A 24,654-nucleotide genomic window follows, 5' to 3' on the forward strand; every position below is an offset into this window, starting at 1 on the left:
TCTCAACAGAAAAGTTTACGTGTTAGCTGCTCCTGTTAGTTCTGGTCACTCTTTTAGAACCATCTCAGCTCCCATGAACGTGGCCAAGGCTCTTGCTTCATAAAGGTTAGTCAGGTCAAGGTATTTTGTTCATTGGTGAAGGAACAAGAACACTGGTCTTAGAGTTAGAAGTTCTGGGTTCAAGAGTCAGCTCTACCACTCTGGGCAAGCCACGTAACGTCTCTGGGCCTCAGTTTTCCCATTAGTCATCTGTTAAATGGGCGCAATAATACCTGGGCTACCTAATTAAAAGGGTTAGTGTGAGGGGCGAATGAAATTATGTATGTCTCGGGCTTCCCTGGTGGCGCAGTGGTTGAGAGTCCGCCTGCCTATGCAGGGGACACGGGTTCGTGTCTCGGTCCGGGAAGATCCCACATGCCGCGGAGTGGCTGGGCCCGTGAGCCATGGCCACTGAGCCTGCACGTCCGGAGCCTGTGCTCCACAAGGGGAGAGGCCACAACAGTGAGAGGCCCGCGTACCACAAAAGAGAAACAAAAAATTATGTATGTCTCAAAGCATTTTGTGAAACATGAGACTATATGAGTTTTATTCAGTATGAATTTGGAAAAGAACCCAAAAATCATTCCTAGATTTTTTTTTTTCTGGAAAAACAAACAAAATTACAACAAAAAGGAAATGAGGAAACTGGGTTGGCTTCACTTTCAAAATGGAGATATGGCTTGGCTCCCCATTCCCACCCCCTGCCTCCAATTTTTTTTTTTTTAATCTCTAAACTTAGCATTTTGGAATCTGACAATGAAGATGCTGAATTTTTCATATGGGGACTGTGAGAAAGTGATTCTTTGAAAAAGTATGACACGCTGATGACTTTTCTGTGGGTCTTTATCATGCAACACTTTGTCTACAGGGCAAGGGGCCAGAGCCCGGGGCCACAGGGAGCCCCAGAGATCAGGAAGGGCACATTGATTTCATCTTGGTGACACTTCCCATCACGGGTGGTGGCTCGATTGTCATCGGAATCTTAAAGAGGACTATTGTTCAAGTGCCCCATTGCCCACTTCAGGTCATCTTCATCCTGAGCCTGGCCCTTCTGGTGTTAGGGGTTCTCCTGGACTCCTTGAGTGTCTAGATTCTTCTCAGGGTTCCTCCGTGCCTGCCATTCAAGGCAGGCTCTTTGTCACTGGATGTAGTATTTTTCACTCTATTTCTGCAGCTTCCAGAAGGTCTTTAAAACTTGAGTCCACTGAATTGCATTCTTCTGTTTTCTAGGACAGCTACAGATTTTTTCTTATTCTTAGATTTCTTCAGAACATTCTTTTGGGATCTTGGGAATGAGGGGGAGATCATTGTTGGGTTTGATTCTCAGTCTTAAAACTACCTGTCAGGAGCTGTATACATTTTTTTGAATTGATTAAGGTTAATATTGGAAGCTAAAAGATAATTATTACAAATGTTCTATGGAAACTATAAAAGACTGGTGTTCCTTTGTAGGGAATAAAATTTGATATGTATATATTAAATCAACCTTATTATATTATTCAAATTTTTATATCCTTATTTAATACTCTTGAGTTCTTTTGTTTTAGGATTATCTAATTAAATGGCATTTTTTTTACTCTGAGAATCTCTGAATTTAATAGAGTTAATTCATTTATCTGGTTTTGTATTTAATAGTTAATCTATTTACTTATGACTAACATTTGGTTTTCTATTATTTTGTTTTGTTTTTTAGGCTTATTTGCTTTCCTCTTCTTCCTTTTAAAAAAACATATAATGTTGAATTTCTTCCTTTAATTAAAAAAATTCAGGACAGACTCCATTTTTGTTCTGTTAGTGGCAATCTTTAAGTTTTTAAATACATCTTTGATCATTTTTCTCCATCACTATAAATCGGTATCTCTCAAACTTTCCCATGTGTATAAAAGAAAATGTCTTGAATTTGTCTTTTACCTCATTAAATTGATTTTCTGCAGTATCCAACCTGCTGTTCAGATGATGGTTTTTAATTAATCAATTGTGTTTTTTCGCCATTCACTCTTCCCTTACCTCAGATTGTTTCTTTCTCATCCTGCTTGCTCTTGTTTCTGGATTCATTGTCCTTTGAATATTGTTGCAAAAGGAAATCAGAAACTTCCCAAAGCTGTCTATTTCTTGCAGTAAGTCTATATGGCGAGAGAGGGGGTTTTAATGCCCTTCAGGTGACCTTTTTCTCAGGCCTGCAGGAGCTTCAGTGTCCAGAGCCCTCTCTGCCCATTAGCAGGAGGCGGGCTCTCCCTGCCATCTCTCCTCCAAGCAAGGACAGTTCTGTGGACTGTCCACAGAAGTAAGGTTTCCTCCACTTACTTCTGAGGCAGCTGCTCTGAAATGGGAAGGGGGTGGAGAACTGGCCTCCTGCACCCTTCCCCCGTGTCTGAGGTCATCCTTATGAAGAGCAGTGATATATGACTGACAAGATGACACCAACCAACTGTACGGATTCCTCATTGCCTTGTGGGAGAAACAAAATTAAACCATACAACATCACTCAATCCATTTGGGCCTGTCTCTAGACCATGGGTATTCTCTGCTCTCATACAGAGTTAACGCTAACAGGTTTCTTTCAGTGACAAGTTTGATCTTTTTTTTTTACAAGTACATTAGTAGATGCAGCATCTCCTGTTCTTGAAATTCATTCATCAGCAATCATTATGACTTTGTATAAAGATTCAGTCCATTATACCAAATACACACTGGTCTTACACTACCATACAACTGGAAGCAGCCTAGAGGTCCAAAAATAAAGGATTGATTGATTGATTAAAGCTTGGTGATGCAGTCCTTAAAAATAAAACAGGAGTATTTTATGACATTGGAATATTTTAACTGTTTAGCAAATAAAAAGTCACAAAACCTTGTTTGATCCCATTTTTGTAAAAATAGTATAAATAAATGTGTGTGTATGTGTGTGTGTGTGTGTGTGTGTGTGTGTGTGTAAGACAGAGAGAGGAGAAAGAAATAACTGAATAATAATATACTGATACGTTAATCTCTGGGTGAGGTAACTACAGAGATTTAAATTAGTGTTTTTGTTTTTGCTTTCCTGAATTCACCTGTATTCTCTTCGTTGCACATATAATACTTTGGTATTAAGGGAAAGAAGATATTTTTAAAAAATCAGTTCATTGGAGGATTTCTGGGAACGCTTAAAGACACTATCTCTGTATTAGATGATTTTGCTATTGTCTTGCTTTTCCCCGCTCTAACAGAACAAAATGAGAAAAGCTGGATATTCTGGACATCCTATTAATGAGAAATCATAATGATATTCATTATTATAACCCTGTTACACTGGAGGGTTCTGAAATAATTTCTGAATTATCAGAAAAGGTATTGATATAATTCTCTTCTTCTTGTATGTGCATTTAAAGTTTGTTTTTATTCCTTTTCTGAAAGCTGGTGAGCCATCTATGTATGTTACATTCGTAAAGTGATGGAATTCTTTTTTTTTTTTGTAGTACGCGGGTGTCTCTCAGTTGTGGCCTCTCCCATTGCAAAGCACAGGCTCTGGACGCACAGGCTCAGCAGCCATGGCTCACGGGCCCAGCCACTCCGCGGCATGTGGGATCCTCCCGGACCGGGGCACGAACCGGTGTCCCCTTCATCGGCAGGCAGACTCTCAACCACTGCACCACCAGGGAAGCCCCAGTGATGGAATTCTTGAACTAGAAGGGATCTTAGGGACAGTGGTCAGCTGGAGCTGGTTTGAGATAGCTTGAGGCATCTCATCACAACTATGTGTTCAGTAATGTCAAACTGGTAGCTTGACATCAGCAAGCTACCAGTGGGAGTATTGACACCATGGGAACGGGCAAACACTATCAATCAGGGGCCTTCCCCATCCAAGAGCCAGTTGTTTATCAGAACACCATCACTTCAGGGATGAGCTAATCCACGAAGGAACTGGGGCTGAGAGAAGTGAAGTGATCTGCTCAAGGTCACATGACAACTTGAGGACAGAGCTGGCTTGACAGCTGGGGCCTCCCGAATCCCTCCAGCTTCCAAATATCCCACAAGGGCTCTGCTAAAAACGGCACAACTCAGGTTTTGCCAGGGCTGAAGAGAAGCGTTTTGCATTTCATTCAGAGCAGGGAAAATCTCACTTTTAGAGTCTAAAGAAAAATGAGAAGAACGCCCATAACCATTATTTTACTTTATGCAGATTCACAGACTTGGAGTGATAACTAAAGACAATTAATCTACATGGGAAACTAAGCACTTATCAGATAATTGTTTTAAAAAAAAGTCTTAAATCCTGTATTAGACAACACAGTATTCTTACCATTTGTGCAATGATTTGTTAATTAAATTGCTGCTAAAGCAATATTTATTTTTCACCTTAAAATCAGCTGAATATCAATCTATAGTCAATACAGTGTTGCCTGGAGGCATCTCCTGCTTCAAATTTGCTTCACAAATCTGCTGCAGGTAATTTATACCCAGTCAATAAGGCATGTTTCAAAAGCCACTTCTCCCTCCCAACAGGCAGCCTTGGTCTAATTTACAATTGGGTAAGGACTAGCAAACTATACACGCCTGAGTTAAATGTAATTTGTAATAAGATTTTTTTTTTTTTTAAGCAGTAGTGAAAGATTTGATTTCGTCTGTTCGGTATGCAAGTAATCTTTGACTATTTCTGGGCCGATAACCGGAAAACATGAGATGCTTTTGTTTCCCTTTTTGTTGTTATTTGGGTGGGGAGGGGGACCTTCAGGGACAGTGAACATCGTAACTGCCCTCTCCATGTTTGCAGAATCCACCGGTAAGAAAGAACGGGGTGATATAATTATTGGGGTTTATTTTGTAAGGAAAGGAAGTCTTTATTCCAAGACAAACCCTCCCCTTGTTCCCTTATATTTGGGAAGCAAGAGCTGTCAAATTTTGGCTGAATGAAAGACTTACAAATTAATCCCAGGGCTTGAAATCTCAACAAAGGTTGAAATCTGTAATTAGTGTTAGTTAGAAACTGCAATTAACTTATTCGTCAGCCCTGGTGCAGTTTGGGTACATCTCCCGCCGCGGGTGGGTACCGTCATTAGAAACCTTCTCTGGGAAGTGGGTCTCTTAGCTCTCACCCTCCCATTTCATTCCACCAGCTGCCCATTTGATTGGTTAAGTAGTTTGGATGGCACAATCCTCTCTTTCTCTTTTGGATTGATGTGTTTATTACTTTTTGTGACAGTGGCTCCCAAGGCAGATGTTCAATAAAGGGGAAAAAAAAAAAATCTGATACAGACCCAAGTCAAGAGAGAAGTGGCAGAGACTGCAGGAAATTGGGAAAGTTATCATAAGCATGGAGCTGTTATTGGCGATTTTGCTCGCAGCGTTTGTACTCGTGTTATTTACTCTTCTGCAGCCGGAAACCTAGCGGGGCATTTATTGAAAGCCGAGTTTCCTGAGTTTTAAATTGCCCTTGTTCTTTGTGTGCAGCGTGCCGGCCGCTCTTCAGAGGGAGGGCTAAATTGAAGCTCTGAGAGACGGGAGGTGTTCTGTCTCTCTGCCTCTCTTTCTCCCTGTCTCACTGTCTTTTTCCAGAATGAGAAGAACGGACTTAGCTTCTTAATAATGAGGTTGTGTTTATTTGACGGCACCAGGGAGCAGGGTCAGGCTTGGGCGTGACTGTGACCCTCATCTTCAGGGTTCCTTGGGGCCCCGACTCCCCATCCCTACCTGCCTCTATGGCTCTGCCAGCCCCCAGTTCCCTGCTCTACTGACTCTCCTCCTTCCTCATCTTTCTCCACTTCCTGCTGATTCCCCAGTCCCAGGAAGATTTACCTGCCCTAGACATCTGCGGAGGACCTGGTGACAAATCCATGCACATCAACTTCCTCTGATTATTTTTAAATGGAAGTATATAGTTGATTTACAATGTTGTGGTAATTTCTGCTGTGCAGCAAAGTAACTCAGTGATACACACACACACACACACACACACACACACATATATATAGATACATTCTTTTTTAAATATTCTTTTCCATTATGATTTATTATAGGATACTGAATATAGTTCTCTGTGCTATATAGTAGGACCTTGCTGTTTATCCATTCCATATATAGTAGGTTACATCTGCTAACACCAACCTCCCACTCCATTCCTCTCCCAAGCTCCTCCCCCTCAGCAACCACCAGTCTGTTTCCTTTGTCCATGATTCTGTTTCTGTTTCATAGACAGGTTCATCTGTGTCATATTTTAGATGCCACATATAAGTGATATCATAGGGTATTTGTCTTTCTCTTTCTGACTTACTTCACTTAAGTATGACAATCTCTAGTTGCACCCATGTTGCTGCAAATGGCATAATTTCATTCTTTTTTATGGCCGAGTAATATTCCATTATATATATATATATATATATATATATACCACCTATTCTTTATCCATTCATCTGATGATGGACATTTAACAACTTCCTCTGAAACCCTCTGTTCTCTCCCCACCCCTTATGTAACAGAAACCCATTCAATCAGGTGCCTACTAGAGACAGCACCCTCCATCAGCATTTCCCTCAAATGGGCTTTGAGGCCCCACAGGTTTCCAGGTTTTCCATAGGCCCCCGTCTACGCAACTGCTTCTCAGTCCCCCCAAAGGCCATTTTTATCAGATTCATGCCCCTTCACTTGCTTCTTTGTGTTCTTCCTCTGCACTGCACAGGATGTTCTTCATCTGTAAAAACTACACCACCGGAGAACAAGAGCATCTCAATCTGGCGGTTAACTGCATTTGGGATATTAGACCCAGATAAATAGGTTTCCAAAGGACCTCCCTCTCTTGGCCTTTCCTAAGGCACATCCGCTCACAACAACTCTGTGAAGGTCCAGAGTAAAAAAATGCACTTCATGTTGGCTTTCATCTGGTGTTTCCCAAACGTATCTGGCCATTTAAACAATCATTCTAGAGACATTGATTGAATGGTCTGTGTGGCAGGCCTCATGCTAGGATCTAGGAAGACAATGTGTAAAAGAAAAGGTAGTCTCTTCTCCCTCCCCTTAAAGGACTCTTCCTTACCTCCCCCGCACAACCCAAGATAGTCATTTATATGAATCCAATGTTCCATGGAGCATAACGCTTCCCTTAAATCAAAGGAGTGGCTTTTATTGGTGGAATTTTGAAACATGGTGAATATTCTGGGGCAGGAAGACCCTTAAAATCACACCCATTAGAGAGCAGCTTACTTTTCTTGTATAAAGACCTACTCCTTGTAAGTTGGTGCAGGCACCATGGAAAACAGTATGGAAGTTCCTCAAAAAACTAAAAATAGAGTTACTGTATGATCCAGCAATCCCATTCCTGGGCATATATCCAGACAGAACCCTAATTCAAAAATATACGTGCACCCTTATGTTCACAGCAGCACAATTCACAATAGCCAAGACATGGAAACAACCTAAATGTCCATCATCAGATGAATGGATAAAGAAGATGTGGTACATGTATACAGTGGAATACTAGTCAGCCATAAAAAAGAAGGAAATAATGCCATTTGCAGCAATGTGGATGGACCCAGAGATTATTATACTAAGTGAAGTAAGTCAGAAAGAGAAAGGCAAATACCATATGGTATCACTTATGGTATATGTGGAATTCTAAAATATGACACAAATGAACCTATCTGTGAAACAGAAACAGATTCATGGACATAGAGAACAGACTGGTGGTTGCCAACGGGGAGGGGGTTGGGGGAGGGATGGAGTGGGAGTTTGGGATTAGCAGATGTAAGCTATTATACATAGGATGGATAAACAGCAAGGTCCTATTGTGTAGCACAGAGAACTATATTCAATATCCTGTAATAAACCATAATGGAAAAGAACATTTTTAAAAGAATGTATATATATATATGTATAAGTGAATCACTTTGCTATACAGCAGAAATCAACACTACATTGTAAATCAACTATTCTTCAAAAACAAAATATATTGATAAAAAAAAGACCTATTCCTGAGAGTGAATGAAGCTTACCATGATAAGAATTTAAAGCACTGGTTGACAGATATTGGAGAATTCCAGAACTTACTTGCCGCCAAGCCCTCTGGCCCAAGCAGAGTTCTCCCGCCTCTCCACTGAATCCCTCCGAAGGGGTGGGAGACTAGAGCCTGCGCTGGCAGGCCAGATAGTTGGTGCCCACATTATCACTCACACTCTCTCTGGGGGAGCTGAGACCCATCCAGCACAGCAGGATCAATCTGGCTGGCTTTGGGTATTTATCACGGACAGCAAAGTGGCCTTGGAAAGGCAGAGCAGAGAAGGATGGCTTTTCTCTTGAGAACACACAATAATTCGAAATTTCAGCTTGAAGAAAGAAGTCGAAGCATAACAAACCATAGGGCTATGGAGGTCCCCACTGTTCGTAATTGGCAGATTAAAATCACTGTCAATCCCGTTCCTGCTTTTTCTGTCCAAAGTGGCTTTGTAGTTAGAGAAAGGTAACCCATGAGAAGGTAATGTATGTGGGCACGGGCACACAGATAAAATATGAAGTGTGGCTATGAAATAACAAGAATGATGGTTACAGGACACTCACGTCCCTTAAATATAATTCACGCATCATTGCTCTCTTATTGCCGAGATTTAACTCAAGTCTTTGCGGAGCCCCTTCAGCATATGGAGTGAGTGCAGTGAGGGCCCTGAAAGCTGTTTGAAGACTGAGACTCCTTGTCGGTAAAAAGCTTAGTGTCTCTCCTGGGAGGGTGTTATGAGCTGAATTTTGTCCGCCTCCCCTCCCGCCGCCCCACCATTCATATATTGAAGCCCTAAGCCCAGTACCTTAGAATGTGATGGCATTTGGAGGTACGGCCTTTAAAGAGGTGATTAAATTGAAATGAGGTCTTTAAGGTGGACCCTGATCCAATCTGACCGTCATCCTTATAAAGAGGAAGTTTAGATATCAGACACATGCACACATAGAGAGCAAGACCACGTGAGGACACAGCAAAAAGGCGGCCACCTGCAAGCCAAGGAGAGAAGCCTCAGAGGAAACTAAACCTGCCGACACCTTGACCTTGGACTTGCAGCCTCCAGAACTGGAAGAAAATAGATTTGCCTCGTGTAAGCCACCCAGCCTGCGGTACTCTGTTAAGGCAGCCCTAGCAAACAGAGGGGAAACTGGCTTTGGGTGCAGAACACAGTTATAACTAAATGTCAGACTCTTGCTAGAGAAAGGAAATGTGTGTATAGTGAGGAAGGAGAAGGAGAGTCAGCTTGAGCAAATATCCAGGAGGGGCGACGGACTTTCCCCACAAACCCTCGGGCCACCAATAACCCCCCTCATTCTCATCTGGGAGATGCTGGCATAGACGGAAGCAACCTGGGAACTTGAGAGAGAAACACGTGGGTAGCACAGCTGGTTTCCTAAGTGATGGCACTGAGTCCATCGACCGTACACTGTTGCCTTTTTTTTCAGATAAAAAGTGAATTTTTGAACCTATGGGGGGCACCACCCATCACATATTTTCATTTATTTCCAACCTCCATGTTTGACTACTTTAGGCTCAGAAAACATTGGTGCTGGTATCTGTAGAGGTGGAATGATGGAAGGGACAGATATGAAGACTCTCAGGTACTCATTTCAAAGTAAATTTTTTTTAAATCAAGAAATTGCCAGACAGCCAAGTGATCAGTGGAAGGCTGGAGATGGAATGGATATTTGGTTGAGGCTAGGAAGAAATACTCTAAGTAGCACTGGAAAATGACCATTTTTTTTTTTTAAACAAACCTCCCTCGGATGTCTGCATCATATAAATCTAATAAGACAGACTGAAAAATATTGGATTTATTTTTACAAGTTAGCAATGACCTTCCGACCTTCTGAATGGATTCACTTCGCACGGTTCCTCTTAAGGGCCTTAGGGTGATGACTAACTCATAAAAATAAATCCAATATTTTCCCCTTAGCCATGTCATAGCCAATGTAGGAATTCAGATGATGGGGCAAGGGAGGTGGGTTTTCATTTCGTTTGACCTCCCATTATGAGAGGTGCCGAGCCCTCAGCCCTGGCGGGGCCTACCCTCCTGTAACCTGTGTGCGAAGGAAGAAAAGCAAGGTACCCGTGTTGGGACCAAGCCCAGGGCTGGGCGTCATGGGGACGTGGGGGCCAGACAAAGGGGACCTGGAGGGAGACACCTACTTCTGGCCCGAGGGGAAAGGTGATCGTCTCCCTCTCGTTTGTGGGTGGGGAGGTGGGTTGGTAGAAGGGCTATTCGTCAATGAGAGGAGAAATCCCACCTTTGAAGAAGGGTCTTTGCAGGAGAGGGGATTTGCCTTCATGGCATAGTCCGGACTGGGTCTTCTTTAGGCCAGAAACACCCCCTGGGTCGGAGCTTTGACCCTTGTCACTACCAGGGACCTTGTTCATCAAACAAATACATCCAGGCGTGGGGTGGCTCTGAGGATACGGAGTGGACAAAACCAGATACTGTTCCTGTCTCCGTGGGGCCTGTGAATGGGAATGCAAGAGTCACACAGTCACCAAATAAAGTCATCACAAACTGAGATAAAGTCCCAAGGAGGACATACCCGAGTGCTGGGGAAGCCAATGATGGCAGGGCCCTGATTGTAGGTGAGAAGAGGGGCAGTCCCAGGGGACTTCCGAGAGGAAGAGGCGGCGGAGCGGAGAGATGACACGGAGGAGGAGGGTGGAAGAAGAGGGACCAGCACTCATGAGGCAGGTGGGGTTCCCCGAGAGCAGGGTGACTCCGAGACAAACAGTATATGCTTGGGGTCGCCACCTGCAGAGGGAAGGGAGGAAGCAGCCCTGGGTGGAGGGAGAAGCTGGCCTGCATGCGTGGAGGCCTCAGACAGGCCCCAGGAGCTGGTCCGAGACTAGTCCTGAGTTGGGATGAGGGTGCTGGGCCTATATACCACCCCCCAGCCCCCCAAAATTACTAGTCACTGAACGTAGGCCTCTCTGGCGAGGGCGCGGGCTCTGGCTGAAGGAGCCCAGCTCCACGTGAGGCAAGGCGCTATTATTATTTGGAATCAGGCCCACGTCCTCCACGTGCCTGTTCATTTCTTTCTGCCGACACCACTCTGGACCCGGGGAGCACTGGAGCTTTGCCTGCTACCTCGTGAAGGAGTGTTTATTTCTCCTGTGGACGCATCCTCCCTCATGTACCATGCCCTCCTCAGAGAGCTCAGAGTTTGGTGTCTGTCCTCCTGGGAGAGGCTTTTGTTGCTTTCCCCTCAACAGGCTTTTTGGTTTTCTGAGGGTGATAGCGGTTGTTTCTCTCTAAGAGGCTCAGGGAAGCCAGCCTGGGGGTGGGAGGGAAGGAGGGGATGGCCGGTGAAGCTGTGTCTGCCAGCATTTTATACCACCCCGAGGAAGTGTCCGTCGTTCATGCCGAAGGGGGGCAGGCTGCTGAGATGGGGAGCCTACAAAAGGATTCTTCACACCGCTTCGGGGCCACCACCAGAGTCTGGGCCCCCTCCATTAGCGAGGTCTGCCTGCCCGCCTAGTAGGGTGGCAAGACACACCATCTTCTTCTTTTTGGTCACACCCCGCGGCTTGCGGGATCTCAGTTCCCCAGCCAGAGATTGAACCCAGGCCACAGCAGTGAAAGCTCGGCATCCTAGCCACTAGGCCACCAGGGAACTCCCAACACACGCCATCTTTTATTCCCCAGTGCCTGCCTGGAGTTCTCGCCATAACCGGGGCTCCACTTACAATCGACCGCTTTTCGGTGTAGCAGAGACACGTAACAGTTTTGGGGAGGACACGGCAAAGCTCCACAGCAGTATCTTATGTAGGTAACGCTTGCTTTTATTTGCCCCGAAACAACCTCTTCCGGCCTTGGGGGCCCCTCCTATGGTCCCGGTGAGCAGGGTTACTTGGTATTCAGCCAGATATGTGCTTCTGGATGTTTCATCCTTTGATCCTGTCCGTTCTCAGCCTTTCTCTTTCCAGAATGATGCTGCCTGCTTTAGGGTCTTTCATCCAACAGAAGTCCTGGGCCTCCCCTGCATCTGTGCCTGTTTGGTTTTATTTTTTCCCCCCTTTAAAAAAATGTCTATCCTTTCCCTAATTATAAAAATAGAACACTTTTTTTTTGGGGGGGGGTTGGTAAATCTTGAAATAATTCATGAGTGTATAAACAACACAGATGGAAGTTGACATCTCTCTTAGGGTTGAGAGTGAGAATTGCATGTGACACCATCTGGGGTGGAGACAATCAGGGTTTTCTACGAGGCAGGTGGCTCAGAGGGCAGCAGGGTGCTGTCGTCAGCATCACACACCTTGTGTCCGGAGGGCCTGCCCTCAAATCCTGCCCACTCCACTTCTCCAGCTGTGTGACCCTGGGCCAGTTATGGATTCTCTCTTAGCTTCACTTGGAAGGTTTGGTGATGATTAAATAAAATAATAGAGGTAAGTGCTGGGAAAGAGTGCTCAGAACAGGGTGAGTGCTCTGAAAATATTAATGTGCCCTAAACTGAACTCATGGTCGACCCGTAAACATGGTCCTTTTCAGCACTTGCACCTCAGCGAATGGTACCACTCTCCACCCAGAAACCAGGCGTCATCCTTGGCACTGCTTTCTCCTTCATGCCCCGTGGTCAGCACAGCTACTGGTCATGTTGACCTCACTCCTGCTCTGTATGTTTGACAGGCATCCCTTTAGAGCCTTCTCCATCCGGCTGCACCCCACAGGATTCCTGGAGCCCCAGTGCATGGCTGGTGGGAATGTCAGATGATGCAGCCCTTGTGGGAATTGTGAACAGTTCCTGAACTAGTTAAACATGAAGTTTTCATAAGACCTAACAGTTCCACTCAGAGATATGTATTCAGAAATATTGAAGACAGGAGTTCAGTCAAAACTGTATACAGAAACGTTCATAGCAGCTCTATGTGCAATAGCCAGAAGGCGGGAACACCTCCAATGTCCATCAGTGGATGACGGATAAACAAAATGTGGTCTATCTATACCATGGAATATTACTTAGCCGTAACAAGGAATGAAGGAGTGATATATCCTATAGTATGGATGACGCTTGAAAATATTATGCTAGGAAAAGAAGCCAGACGCAGAGACCACATATTGTATGTTTCCATTTACACAGAAGGTCCAGAATAGGTAAATCCATAGAGACAGAAGGCAGATGAGTGGTCACCAGGGGCCTGGGGTGAGGGTAGGGGACATTGGGGAATGACTGCTTAATGGGTTACTGTTTGGGGTGACGAAAAAGTCCCAACACTAGAAACTGGTGGTGGTTGCACAGCAATGGGAATGTACTTAATGCCACTGAATTTTATACCTTAACATGGTTAAAATGATAAATTTTGTGTTATGCATATTTTACCACAATAAGAAAAAATGATGTGCCCTTTGACCAAGGCCTCCTCATTTCTACCTCTCCACTCTCCACCCACACTCCTGGAAACCACTATTCTACCCTCTGCTTCCATGAGTCTCACTGTTTAAAATTCCACATGTAAGTGGGATCACGCAGCATTTGTCTTTCTATGTCTGGGTCGCTTCACTTAGCATAATGCCCTCTAGGTTCATTTATGTTGTTACATGAGGCAGAATTTTCTTCTTTTTTCAGGCTGAATAATATTCCACTGTATGGTTAGGCTGCCACCATTTTCTTTTGGCCAAAGGACATGATGACTGAGTCATCTTTATGCAAGATGACTGAGTCCTGGGTCTCTAATGTACAACGTGGTGATGATAGCTAACAGTACCGTATTGTATAGTTGAAATTTGCTAAGAGGATAGATTTTAATTTAAATCCTCTCAACACACACACAAATGGTAACTCCGTGAGGTGATAGATATGTTATTAACTTGATTGTGGTGATCTTTTCACAATATCTACATATATCAAAACATCAAATTGTACATCTTAGATATATACAATTTGGGGCTATTAATTTGTTTTTAATTTTAAAATTGAAATATAGCTGATTTACAATGTTGTGTTAGTTTCTGGGGTACAGCAAAGTGATTCAATTACACATATATATGTATATATATATTCTTTTTCATATTCTTTTCCATTATAGGTTATTACAAGGTATTGAGTATAGTTCCCTGTGCTATAGAGTAGGACCTTGTTTATCTATTTTTTATATATATAGTAGTATGTATCTGCTAGAGATATATACAATTTTTATATATGAGGCTGTCGCAAAAAAGTTGTTAAAAAATGGTGTGTAGTTTCTCTGAAATCCACGTTTAACTGGGCTTCCTGTATGTTATTGGGCAGTTCTGTCTCAGCACCCATGGTTCCCATGGCCGCAGGAGCTCTAGGGTCTTCTTCCTGGAGGTCTCCGCCCCACCAGGGAAGCCTCTCTCCTCCTTCGGCTCAATCCCTCCCTTCACCTGCTGCCCGGGTAGGATGGGGTGTTGGTCTGAGACTCTGCCCAGCCTGTTTCCTCTTCTGTTTTTTGCCTCATGGTCAGCAGTGACCTTGTTGCCTTGTCCCCTTGGCTTTGCCTGCAGGGAGAACATTGTGGAGAACTTCATACAATGTCTTTGGGCTAGTGGAGTGGCTCAACTTGATATGGGATAGTGGGGGGGAATTTTGAACTTCCAGAAGCCACAGACCCTCCCTCCACGTCCTGTGTCTGGTTCCAGATGTTCAATTGTGGGCTCGTCTTTCCCAGAGCTCCTGAGCTGCACTGGTGCAGGTCAGAGCTGGCTGCCCCCTCCATCCTGATCTTTAATATAAGCAATATCCTCCCAGCCGGAGCTTCTATGACAGCAGTTTGCTTCAAGAGCACAAATTAAAGTGATGCCACCCAGGGCAAGAATGGTCTTAGCAGATCAACAGGGGACCATCCGGCATCCCTATTTAATATGAAGAGTGACTAAGCAGAGACACTGCCCTTGCAGCCAGGCCTGGGCTGAATACCAAAGAGATGGCAGGGAGAAACGGGGAGGGACAAGATTGGAGCTGCCGGTCACCAGAGGCATGGCACACGTGCCCGCCCTGTGGGGCTGTGGGAGAGGAGGTAAAGGTCAGGAACTCTCAGCAAATATTTGGAGGGCTGTTCCCACGCCTGATGGGTTTGGACACAAGGTAATCCTCTTCTGGAAGGGGCCCGGTAATCCCTGAGCAAATGCCGGCCTAACCGGTAACTCCCTGGCTGAGCCGGCCCCTCTCCCCTGGGGCATCAGCAAGGAAGAAGGCTGGGGCTTGAATGGAGCACACCTGCCACGGAATGCTTTCATGTGAGACCCACAGCATTGGGGTGTACGGTGTTTTGTTATCTGTGAAAACATTTATGGAGCCTGTGCTGTATACCAGGCTCCGGGGTAGGGATGGGGCTTTAGAGATGAAAGACGTGGTCCCCAGAGTTTGTTGGGGGAGCTGGTCTGTAAGCTCCCAGAGGACAGGAAGCCTCTCTCCTGCTCACTATTGGATCCCCGGGAGCTAACGCAGTGAATGAATGAATGAATGAATGAGTTGTAATATAATGGGGCTTCTTCCCCATCCCATGGGACCCAAGGATGGCTTCCTGGAGATGAACTTACAGAGCAGTCAGGGAGAGCTGGGCAGAGAGGTGATGGAAGGGTAAACCCGGGCAGAGGCACAGAAAGATGTGAGGGTCCCGTGTGGTGTGAGACTTGAGGCTGGAGCCTGGGCAGGACCAGGTATGGAAGGACCTTGCAGGTGGGGGTGAAGAGCTTGAATTCCTTCTTGAAGCTCCCAAAGGATTTTTAAGTAGCAGAGCGATGAGGTCTGATTGGCATTTTAGATCATCTGCCTGGAGGATGTTTGCTCATTCTATTTATTAAGACAGCTGAAAACAAACCTCTACTCTACAGCTTATATCGTGCTGGGTCGAGACTGGTGCCGTCCAACAGAAACATAATGTGGTTCACATCAGTAATTTGACATTTTCTAGCAGCCACATTGAAAAAGGTAAGCAGAAACAGGTGATAGACTTATTATTTTATTTAACCCAATGGATCTGAAATATCACGATACCTTTCACGTCTTTTTGGTTCTTCATCTTTGAAATCCAGTGTTTCTTTTACTCTTCCAGCCCATCTCAATTCACACTTGCCTCATTTCAAATGATCGGTGGCTACTATACTGAATAATGCATGCAAGGTGTAGACAGGGGTGCAGGTGTAGGCAGTGGTGTACGAAACGATCATGGTCTCTATCCTCACAGAGCTCAGAGCCCAACAGAGAAAACCCATAATTAAATGAGCAAACAAAATAGTACAATGAAATTCACAGTGGTGGTGAGGGGGTGGAGGGGAGGATCATGACACCCAGGGACATAATTCAAGCAAAATTTGAGTCCTTAAGGATGAATGGGGGCCCACTAAGTGAGAGGTGGGCGTTCCTGGTGGGCAGAACCAATGTATGGGGGGCTGGTGGCCACACTTGGTGAGCTGCCCTAAGCCCAGGGAGCGTGGCTTGAGATGAGTCCGGCAAGGCCAGCAGGGCCAGATCAGGTCAGCCTCCAGCCACGATGGGCATTTAGACTTTCCTTTAAGAGCAGCGGGAAACCACCAGAGGGTCCTAAAGAAGCAGGGAAGTTACCATGACCAGAGCCTTACAAAAACGTCACTGGGGTGGCTGTCTTGCACACGTGGATTGGGGGTGGTACGGGGCAGGCTGAAGAGGACAGCCCGTGGTCTGAGGCATGGATGGGAGGAGAGTGGGGGAACTGAAAATGGGAAGTGGTGGAAGATGCAGGAGACAGCCAGAAGTTAGAACCAACAGGACTTAATAGTGGATTGGAGGGGTGTGTGTAGGTGGGGGCAGCAGAGGTATGGTTTGAAATAAAGCGGGGGGGGGTGAGAGTTGATGACTCCCAGGTTTCTGGTGCTGCTTCTGAGATCGGGAACCTGAAAGAGAGGCAGCTTTGCTGGGGGGAGGGAGGGTCCAGGAAGTCATAGGTTCAGTTTCAAGTGTGTTGAGTTTGAGGCACTTGTGAGATCTCCAAGGTGTGATTTTACGTGACAATAAGTAAAGCCAAGCTTGGGAGAGAGTTCTAGCTGCACAAGCATACTTGAGAGATGGTATGTACCTACATGTGTGGTTGGTAATGAAATACGTAGGAACAGGAATTAAAGACATAGAAATACATCTAGAGCGTATTTAGATACGCTCAACCAGGTGTGCGTATCTAAACCAGTGGTTCTCAATCAGGGGTGATTCTGCCCTCCCTGCCGCCCCCCGCTGCCCAGGGGACATTTTTTTTTTTTTTTTTTTTTTGCAGTATGCGGGCCTCTCACTGTTGTGGCCTCTCCCATTGCGGAGCACAGGCTCCGGACACGCAGGCTCAGCGGCCATGGCTCACGGGCCCAGCCGCTCCGCGGCATGTGGGATCTTCCCGGACCAGGGCACGAACCCGTGTCTCCTGCATCGGCAGGCGGATTCTCAACCACTGTGCCACCAGGGAAGCCCCCAGGGGACATTTTGGCAATGTCTGGGTACATTCTTTTTTGTCAATGAACACTATTCTATTTATTAAAATTAATGACAGCATAAGAATAGCCTATCATAAGCATCATTCTCAAATATTTAATTATTATTTTGAATACTTTGTTAAATTATTTGTTTCAATAGCATTATGAATTTATGGACCTTTCATAGATTCAACTACTTTTAGTAATCCGTAATTGTTTTTTGGTGTTTTTTTTAAAAACATCTTTATTGGAGTATAATTGCTTTACAATGCTGTGTTAGTTTCTGCTGTATAACAAAGTGAATCAGCTATATGTATACACATATCCCCATATCTCTTCCCTCTTGCGTCTCCCTCCCACCCTCCCTATCCCACCCCTCTAGGTGGTCACAAAGCACCGAGCTGATCTCCCTGTGCGATGCGGCTGCTTCTCTGGGTATGTTCGTGATTGTCCCAGTCACGGCGTTAGGGGTGGTGCTACTGGCATCTGGTGCGTAGAGACTATTTTTATCAGACTAGGAAGCAGGAAAAAAGGCACCAGATCGTAAACTCCTTGAGGACCAAGGCATACCAGACCTTTTCGAAGCAAAGGAGAAAATCTTGAACCATCCTTCACCCAGCCTCCCTCCCAGGGTTTGGGGTATGATGCAGGCAAGCGTTAGGTAATAAACTCCAGGGGAACATTTTTTTCTCAAGTCCCCTATTTCATCTTTAAAAATCAATAAATTTAAATTCTAGTCCATAATATATCACTGTGTATTTTAATATAATAATAATATTATATTATATATAATATAATATATTATATATAATATAATATAATATATATAATATAATATAATATAATATATTATATATAATATATAATATTATATTATATATTATATTCTTTTCTAGGCTGAGTTACCTGATCCCTCCCCAGCTCATTAGTTTTCCCAAGGCTCTGAGAATCACCACCATATAAGCCCAGGAAAGCAAGTGCAACTTGAGATCAAGTCCAACTTGATTCCCATAAACACCCACATGGATACCATCTCCCTCTTGGACATTTGACAAATTCTAATGATGTAGGGGAATGATTAACGGATGAAGGAAGAGCCATGGAGAACCTCATTCTGGAATAAAGAGTTCTCCTGGGAAATGGGAAGTTTCCTGAATTCTCCACAGCTTCAAAGAGAACTTGATTTTATTTTTCCAGCTTGCAGAGTTTTTCTAAATGGAGTTTTGGGAGTTAGCAGGAAGTGTTTCCAACTTATCTGGGGGCACCTATTGGAGGTGCCTGTTGTAATTTCTGTTTGGCTATGGTGTAGCCCTCATAGGTACTGAAGTTGGAGGCGTTTGTTTGCCTACCGCAGAGCCATCCATTACAGACACACCCTCTGCATCAGCAGACATAGCCCAGCGAGCTGGCTGTCAGAGCCTCCCAAGAAGGATGCCAGGAGGAATGGAATGTCGGAGACAATGTCCTATTCTTTGTCTCTTGAGAAAGAAGTCATCCCCAGGTGGCTCAGGCCGGGATGGAGTTGACTCTTCTCTGCCACATCACATGCACTGCAGTTAAGTTTGCCGAGATTCCAAACAGGGATTACAGTTCCCTCTATGGAAAACACTGTCTGCTGAATTTTCGCTCATATGAACAAAATGGCTCCGAATTTACATAATTAAAATGCCAGTGTCTTTCGGATCACAACAATGGGTAATTAACATTGTTACTTGTCGGCTGAGAAATACCTCGGGCGGAGGATATCAGAGCCCAGCCGTTTTATTTTGGGCCACATCTCACGGACAGTCAGGGCTAATTGAATCACCCCCATCTCGTCGAAAATGAATGAAAAGAACATTGAACGTCGCTAGCCCGGCTTGCGATCCACACAGAAAGGCTGCTTGCTCAAACAATCCCGCGGGAGATCAGAACCTCAACCCTGCGTCGAGGACGACGGCCTGACAGTCTAATTTAGAAGCGTTGCTTAAAATCTTAATCAGCGCATTGAAATTAACAGAGGCGAGTTTCGACACCATGTTTGTGGTCTATGGTTATCATTTTTAATAAACGTTAAAATGTTTTTACAGGTGTGGAAAGAGGCACATTCCTGGGACACTGATCTCCCAGGTTGTACTCTCAATCAAGAAAAAAAAAAAAAAATGTCATCGTCAAGAATGAAGACGTAACATACTCATCAGAGCTTGCCTTCCTTTTATTTTGTGGTTCCGGGAAAGCTATCTGCAATCCTAAGCCTCCGTCCATCTTCCCGGCACAAGTGATATCTTGATTGACACAGCTCCAAATAAGCTCGTGAATAGCTTTCCGTATTAGCCTCAGAATAATTCAGATGTCAAATTACGGCTCGCAGACTCCCTGACTCCTCTCGTGCTCCAGAATGAATTTTTTAAATATTTGGGAGAAAGTATTAAATTTTGTTCAGTTTGGGTCAAAGTTCATATCATTTGGTAATAAAGAGCCACAGAGGGTGTTTGCACAGAACTGGGGGCTGCACTGATTTTATTTTGTGCGACAGCTGCAGGTCAGGCTGACCCTTGGTGAGCAGTTTGGAATTTGTGAGCCTGCAGCTTTCGGCACCTTTTGCAGTTTGCCGTGGGTTTCCTTTGGACAGAAAAGGGAACAAGGAAAGAAAGAAGGCAAAAAACGCGACTCATTCTCTGTGTGCAGGAGTCCTGGCTGATGTCATCTCTAAACATGCAGCTTTAATTGCTCCTCTCGGCAGCAACAAGGGAAGAGGTGATGTTAGTTCCGTGTTTTCATCACTGCTGAAACTGCACTGCCGACCCAGCCTGGATTCCCGTCCTGCAAACCGCGCAGAAGCATCTCTCACCAGCAAGAAGGCAAAGCAGTGCTTGCCGGGCTGATAATGGCCACTTTTCACAATATTTGTTGAATGCTCTGTAACGTGTGGCTGAGAAAACTCTCATTATTACCGGCTGTTTGCGCAGCTGTAAATATTTAACCAAGAATGCTACCTGCTTTGTGGAAAGACTTGCTAATTACACCTGCCTCTCTATATAATTACATGTTGTTGTAAAAATTCCAGGATAATGACACAACTGTGTCTTCCTCATGCAAGGGGTAAATTTATACCGAGGACGGCACTTGCATTTCCGTAAGCAATTAGCCTACACATTTTCATCCTTGTGTTTTCCTGTGATTTTATTGAAATGAAAGATAATGAATTAAATCCAATTACAGCAAGAAGACAGCTAGCAACTGGATGTCCATTTTGAACCACAGTTCTACTTTGTAAGCAAAGTGAGGAAGAGAATGATGTTCCTGCTTAAGACGGTGGAAGCATCCCGATAAATTAGAAACATCAGCCTGATAGCACGGACCCTGCTGAACAGCCTTACTGGAGACTGGGGTTCTCCTGACAAAATGCTTCTGGAAAAGGTGCACATTTCTAGTCTGATGAATGTGAGGTACTGCTCTTGGCTTGTAGCCTGATTATTGGTGGAACATCTCTATAAAAAATGTTTCCCCAGTTGCCATAATAAAGCCCAAGATGATAATCTATAGTTCACAGGGTTTGCTGGGGGTGGGGGGGGGAGGCGCGGCAAGAGAGAGAGAGAGAGAGAGAGAGAGAGAGAGAGAGCGCTCTGGAATTCAGGAAATAGGAGGCAGGTAATATTCTTATTATTTTAAAACATGGGCATTCCTATTCTTTTGGAAATCTTAGCTCTCCAGGAGATGCAGAGAGACGTAACCCCTATCTAGGCTACAAAAAAAGGGCTCACTTGCTTTAATCAGGAGACTGTTCAAAGATGCAGAGCCATGGTTCCTGAAAAACAAAACAAAATGAGTGGCTTGACGGTACAGACACTTCCCCAATCAATACATCTCTACATCTTTATTGCTTTCTTTTCCTTTTTGCTCCCTCACCATCTTTTCTCTCCACCCCTCTTCTCCCTCTGGATAAATGCAAAACACTTCCAAATCTCAAAAGTGGAGACGTGACCCATCCTTTAACTGCACAGGGGCCGATGATGTTCTGAGCTCTGCGTCATTTCAGACACAAACACATTTCCCAGGATTTACAGCCTCCCTAGAACAGTTTTAAACCTGATGATGACGAATTCACTTATTTATTTAGTGGTCATGACTATTTCTACTAACACTTTGGTAAATATGAGGGTGATGGCATAATTATACCAGGCAGGGAGAGGAAGAGAGGTGACAGCCCAGCTGGTCGAGGAGCGGGAGCTGACAGGCTGCCCTGCCCAGCCCAGCTAGGGAACTATTTTCTTCGATTTCCTCTCAGTGGCTGGGCTGGAGTGTGGCTGCCTAATGGTTTGCTGTCGATACAGTAAAAATGCTTACCCATCTTTATATCTAATCCATTCGGAGAGGGCTCTTTACATAAATGGTCTCTGCCGTTTCTTTATTTTCAGAAAAGGCAATCAAATAAGATTGAACCACACAGGCTGTTGGTGCAGTGTTGTTGGAAGCGTGTGTGTTTTTTAAAAAGCACACTGATTAATTTTGAGACACAGCATTTTGTGTTGTCTTGGACTATTTTCTTCCTCGCTGTTTTTTTTCCTTAAAGGGCTCTAAAAATCAATGCCACGTTTCACTACCATCCATCTTTATATAGTAATAAATTAAGTGGGAGGTATTGATATTTTTGACTGAGCTTTTAAAATTTACATACTAAATGACAGTTATACCCTTGCGGCTCTTGATACCTGCTGCTGTTTACTGCTTGTGACTTGGGAAAGAGGCGGGTGAGTTTCGCCTGCTTGCTCTGATGTTGCTGAGGGTTCTGGCCCCTCCACGCATGGCTCAGATAGAGAGCAGTCGGAAACCTGGTCCCAAGGAGGCGGGAGCTCAGAAAAGCCTTGCCCTTCTGCCGTCTTTCTTGTTCTCCTGAAGAAGTTCTGCAGGAACTCAACCAAAGACAGGCCAAATGACCTCAGACCGAGCGATGGATGTGGTAGAGCTGAGCTCGGGTGATATTGAAGTATTTAATACTGGTGGGCAATGGCCTCCACCCATCAGCACTTGGCTGGGATGTCCTGGAGGTCCTTCGGCTTTGCCAGATGTTAACCCTTTAGTTGCTGAATTAAGGGAAGGGAGGAGGCTCCAGGGAAAGGCCAGGGCAGTGGACAGCAGAGGGCTTGGGGGAAAGTGGCTATTTATCAACTGTTGCAAAATATCCCAATATTTAATATCAGTGCCTACTGGGTGAATTTTAGTCCTGGATATGAGCCCCTCCACATACACAAATTTAGGAATCTTGGGGAAGTCTTGGACGTATTGTGTGCCTTTCCCATTCCTTAAGAAAAAAATAGGGCTTCCCTGGAGGCACAGTGATTAAGAATCCGCCTGCCGATGCAGGGGACACGGGTTCGAACCCTGGTCCAGGGGGGATCCCACATGCCAAGGAGCAACTAAGCCCGTGCGCCACAACTACGGAGCCTGAGCTCCTAGAGCCCGTGCTCCACAACAGGAGAAGCCACCGCAATGAGAAGCCCGCACACCGCAACGAAGAGTGGCCCCCGCTCGCCGCAACTAGAGAAAGCCCGCGCGCGGCAGTGAAGACCCAACGCGGCCAAAAATAAAATAAAGAATTAATTTAAAAAAGAAAAAAACAGGCTAGAGTTTTGAAACCTTGACACGGAGGCCTGGCTTACCTCGCACTTCCAAACTATTTCTGATAAACTCTGAGTTTGGGCAAAAATGTAGACAACCACCACCTACCCTCCTCTGGCCTTCTCCCTCCCTCAGGATAGGTTAAGGGCATTTTCTCAGCATTTGGCAAATGTTTGTTCTGAAGCAGAGAGGAAGCCCTAGCAGAGAGGGAATTCAGGGAGCAAGGTCAGGCCCGCTACGTAATTTTATTTTAGGAAACTAAATCCCTCTGGATAATCTGAGTGCTACCCACAGGTAGATAACCAGGAAAAAAATACCAACACACTGGCACAAAGGCCTCCACTGCATTTAAATGATTATTTGGGGGACTGGGACAGCCTTGAAGCGAACAACAGTTTATTTGCAGAGATTAATATGTCAGTAATATTGATTGTCTGAGGCCTGCTTCATTCTAGTTAAGATTCCACAAGCCACAGACAGCAGTCACTCAGGCGTGATTTTTCCCTCTAGGATTTCTAGCATGTTGAGTAGGCAAATCCAGGAGACGCCGAATGGCAAGTTCTGTCAAACTAGATGCTGCCGGGCCGATCCCCAGGGCAAGGCGTGTGCATTTTGTTTACACGTTGCCAAAGCAGGCATCAGTTGTTTGCTTACACGCCGGGGTCCTTTTTTCCCCCTGTTCTAAGGCGGGTCACCCGACGGTCCAGGCACCTATCATGTACAGGAGCCGGTAGAGCTTTCCAGAATCAACCCTGAAATCATGATGCAGGATTACCCCAATATTAAGGCTGCTGAAAATTGGGTTTCTCTGATTTCCTGCTGCACAGAGGTTGCTCCGTTACATCCAACTGTCCAGGAAGTGCCTTTGCAGGAGTGTCTGTAAAGAAAGGATGGAACATATGAGAGGTGTGGAGAAGAACTCACTTTCATCAAAGGATCAGCTTTCAGGATGGTCTGGGAGCCCAGAGCATTATTGTATTACACACCACACTGAAACGCGCCTTGTTCTGATTTCTTACCCTCCCCCCGTCCCCCTTTTCTTTGAGGGTTTTCGAAATAAAAGAGTTTTTCTTCCAAATTGAGCTGGGAGGCAAATTCTCGAATGCTGTGATAGAAAATGTTAGACAATATTCCTTACCGGAGCTATTGACATTTTGGAGAGTTGTGACACTTTGATTTTTCTCAAAACATATGGATCAAGCCTGGCTGCCTTATTGGACAGGAAGTCCGGATGAAAGGCCTTCCTTTATCTTTCTTTGTATTTCCCCCCCTCTGTTTGTTCGTGGCTTTCTCTCTGAATAGAATCGTGGTTTTCTTAAGCTGTCCGGGGAGTCGTTATTGCCTTACTAAATATTTCATGGTGCACAGCACACCATACCTGCCAACTGCCTCTTATTTGTTGTCAAAAATAAAGGGTTCATCCTTTGGAGGGGGAGGGAGAAAAAAGATAGCAGGTTTCTCCTATTGTTTTCATTTTAAAGTTTCTCGTAGGCACCCCATGCATGGGAACACTGGAAATCTGAGAAGGAGGCTTTTTATTTGCCGGGGACGCACGGCTAGCCACTTATTTATTTATTTGCGGCTTATTTATTTACTTTCCGCGCACTCTTTTCTATGATTCCCAGCACTTGTTTCTTGGCGGTTTCCC

The sequence above is a fragment of the Kogia breviceps genome, chromosome 18, assembly GCF_026419965.1.
Source record: "Kogia breviceps isolate mKogBre1 chromosome 18, mKogBre1 haplotype 1, whole genome shotgun sequence".
NCBI classification, from domain to species: Eukaryota; Metazoa; Chordata; class Mammalia; order Artiodactyla; family Physeteridae; genus Kogia; species Kogia breviceps.